At 37.5% G+C, this 4032-nt stretch overlaps 1 pseudogene; it reads right to left on the bottom strand.

Annotated features, from left to right (window-relative positions):
• Positions 1-1613: 1613 nt before the first annotated feature.
• Positions 1614-1770, bottom strand: LOC112066996 (uncharacterized; annotated as a pseudogene).
• Positions 1771-4032: the final 2262 nt, after the last annotated feature.

Below are 4032 nucleotides of genomic sequence, written 5' to 3'. Positions count from 1 at the left end.
AGGACATCCATAACTATGTTGAATGACAGTGGTGAGAGTGGACGTCCTTGCTTGTTCCTGATCTTAGAGGAAATGTTTTCAGGTTTTCACTGTTGAGAATGATGTTTGCTGTGGGTTTGTCATATATGGACTTTATTATGATGAGGTAGGTTCCATCTATGCCCACTTTCTGGAGAGTTTTTATCATAAATGGGTGTTGAATTTTGTCAAAAGCTTTTTCTGCATCTACTGAGATGATCATATGGCTTTTATTCTTCAATTTGTTAATATGGTGTATCACATTGATTGATTTGTGTATATTGTAGAATCCTTGCATCCCTGGAATAAATCCCACTTGATCATGATGTATGATCCTTTTAATGTGTTGTTGGATTCTGTTGGCTAGTATTTTGTTGAGGATGTTTGCATCTATGTTCATCAGTGATATTGGTCTATAATTTTCTTTTTTTTTGTAGTATCTTTGTCTGGTTTTGGTATCAGAGTGAAGGTGGCCTCATAGAATGAGCTTGGGAGTGTTCCGTCCTCTGAAAATTTTGGAAGAGCTTGAGAAGGATGGGTGTTAGCTCTTCTCTAAATGTTAGATAGAACTCACCTGTGAAGTCATCTTGTCCTGGACTTTTGTTTGTTGGAAGATTTTTAATCACAGTTTCAATTTCATTACATGTGATTGGTCTGTTCATGTTTTCTATTTACTCCTGGTTCAGTCTTGAAAGGTTATACCTTTCTAAGAATTTGTCCATTTCTTCCATGTTGTCCATTTTATTGGCATAGAGCTGCTTGTAATAGTCTCAGAATGCTTTGTATTTCTGTGGTGTCTGTTGTAACGTCTCCTTTTTCATTCCTAATTTTATTGATTTGAGTCCTCTCTCTCTTTTTCTTAATGAGTCTGGCTAAAGGTTTATCAATTTTATCTCCTCAAAGAGCCAGCTTTTAGTTTTATTGATATTTGCTATTGTTTTCTTTCTTTCTATTTCATTTATTTCTGCTCTGATTTTTTCCTTTGTTTGTTTTTTTTGTTGTTGTTGCTTTTGCGGTATGCAGGCCTCTCACTGTTGTGGCCTCTCCCATTGCAGAGCACAGGCTCCGGACGTGCAGGCTCAGAGGCCATGGCTCACAGGCCTAGCCGCTCTGCGGCATGTGGGATCTTCCCAGACCAGGGCACGAACCCGTATCCCCTGCATCGGCAGGCGGACTCGCAACCACTGTGCCACCAGGGAAGTCTTCTGCTTTGATTTTTATGATTTCTTTCCTTCTACTAACTTTGGGTTTTGTTTGTTCTTCTTTCTCTAGTTCCTTTAGGTGTAAGGTTAGATTGTTTATTTGAGATTTTTCTAATTTTTGAAGTAGGATTGTATTACTATAAACTTCCCTCTTAGAAATGCTTTTGCTGCATCTCATAGGTTTTGGATCATCCTGTTTTCATTGTCATTTGTCTCTAGGTATTTTTTGATTTCTTCTTTGATTTTTTCAGTGATCTCTTGGTTATTTAGTAATGTATTGTTTAGCCTCCATGTGTTTGTGTTTTTCTGTTTTTTTCCTGTATCTGATTTCTCATCTCATAGTGTTGTGGTCAGAAAAGATGCTTGAAATGATTTCAGTTTTGTTAAATTTACTGAGGTTTGATTTGTGACCCTAGTTGAACCTTCTCCTGGAGAAGGTTCCACGTGCACTTGATAAGAAAGTGTATTCTGCTGTTTTTGTATGGAATGTCCTATAAACTGATAAGAACAGATACTACACTTGATCTTAGCCAAAAGGCCAAGAAGCGATGGAATATCCTATAAATATCAATTAAATCTATCTGGTCTATTGTATCAATTAAAGCTTGTGTTTCCTTATTAATTTTCTGTCTGTATATTCTGTTCATTGGTGTAAGTGAGGTGTTAAAGTCCCCCACTATTATTGTGTTACTGTTGACTTCCTCTTTTATAGCTGTTAGCATTTGCCTTATGTATTGAGGTTCTCCTATCTTGGGTGCATATATATTTAGAATTAGTATATCTTCTTCTTGGATTGATCCCTTGATCATTATGTAGTGTCTTTCCTTGTCTCTTGTAACATTCTTTATTTTAAAGTCTATTTTATCTGATATGAGTATTGCTACTCCAGCTTTCTTTTGATTTCCATTTGCATGGGATATCTTTTTCCATCCACTCACTTTCAGTCTGTATGTGTCCCTAGGTCCGAAGTGAGTCTCTTGTAGACAGCACATATACGGGTCATATTTTTGTATCCATTCAGCAAGCCTGTGTCTTTTGGTTGGAGCATTTAATCCATTCACATTTAAGGTAATTATCGATATGTATGTTTCTATTACCATTTTCTTAATTGTTTTGGGTTTGTTTTTGTAGGTCCTTTTCTTCTCTTGTGTTTCCCACATTTGCCTTATGTATTGAGGTTCTCCTATCTTGGGTGCATATATATTTAGAATTAGTATATCTTCTTCTTGGATTGATCCCTTGATCATTATGTAGTGTCTTTCCTTGTCTCTTGTAACATTCTTTATTTTAAAGTCTATTTTATCTGATATGAGTATTGCTACTCCAGCTTTCTTTTGATTTCCATTTGCATGGGATATCTTTTTCCATCCACTCACTTTCAGTCTGTATGTGTCCCTAGGTCCGAAGTGAGTCTCTTGTAGACAGCACATATACGGGTCATATTTTTGTATCCATTCAGCAAGCCTGTGTCTTTTGGTTGGAGCATTTAATCCATTCACATTTAAGGTAATTATCGATATGTATGTTTCTATTACCATTTTCTTAATTGTTTTGGGTTTGTTTTTGTAGGTCCTTTTCTTCTCTTGTGTTTCCCACTTAGAGAAGTTCCTTTAGCATTTACTGTAGAGTTGGTTTGGTGGTGCTGAATTTGCTTAGCTTTTGTTTGTCTGTTAAGCTTTTGATTTCTCTGTTGAATCCAAAGGAGATCCTTGCCAGACAGAGTAATCTTGGTTACAGTTTCTTCCCTTCATCACTTTAAATATATTGTGCCAATCCCTTCTGGTTTGTTGAGTTTCTGCTGAGAAATCAGCTGTTAACCTTATGGGAGGTCCCTTGTATGTTATTTGTCATTTTTCCCTTGTTGCTTTTAATAGTTTTTCTTTGTGTTTAATTTTTGTCAGTTTGATTACTATGTGTCTCTGTTTGTTTCTCCTTGGGTTTATCCTGCCTGGGACTCTCTGTGCTTCCTGGACTTGGGTGGTTATTTGTTTTCCCATGTTAGGGAAATTTTCGACTATAATCACTTCACATATTTTCTCAGGTCCTTTCTTTTTCTCTTTTCCTTCTGGGACCCCTATAATGCAAATGTTGGTGCATATAATGTTGTACCTTAGGTCTCTTAGGCTGTCTTCATTTCTTTTCATTCTTTTTTCTTTATTCTGTTCTGTGGCAGTGAATTCCCCCTGTCTTCCAGGTCACTTATCTGTTCTTCTGCCTCAGTTATTCTGCTATTGTTTCCTTCTAGTGTATTTTTCATTTCAGTTACTGTATTGTTCATCTCTGTTCGTTTGTTCTTTAATTCTTTTAGGTGTTTGTTCTTTAATTCTTCTAGGTCTTTGTTAAACATTTATTGTATCTTCTCCATCTTTGCCTCCATTCTTTTTCTGAAGTCCTGGATCACCTTCACTATCATTATTCTGAATTCTTTTTCTGGAAGGGTGCCTATCTCCACTTCATTTAGTTGTGTTTCTGGGGTTTTAACTTGTTCCTTCACCTGGTACATAGTCCTCTGCCTTTTCATTTTGTCTATCTTTCTGTGAATGTGATTTTCCTTCCACAGGCTGCCGGATTGTAGTTCTGCTTGCTTCTGCTGTCTGCCCTCTGGTGGATGAGGTGATCTAAGAGGCTTGTGCAAGCTCCTGATGTGAGGGACTAGTGGTGGGTAGAGCTGGGTGTTGCTCTGGTGGGCAGAGCTCAGTAAAACTTTAATCCACTTGCCTGCTGATTGGTTGGGTTGAGTTCCCTCCCTGTTAGGTTTTTGGTCTGAGGAGACCCTGCACTGGAGGCTACAGGCTCTTTGGTTAGGCTAATG

The sequence above is a fragment of the Physeter macrocephalus genome, chromosome 16 (genome assembly GCF_002837175.3).
Source record: "Physeter macrocephalus isolate SW-GA chromosome 16, ASM283717v5, whole genome shotgun sequence".
NCBI lineage: Eukaryota > Metazoa > Chordata > Mammalia > Artiodactyla > Physeteridae > Physeter > Physeter macrocephalus.
The sequence above is the reverse complement of the archived record's forward strand: the minus strand, read 5'-3'. Positions and strand labels throughout refer to the sequence as shown.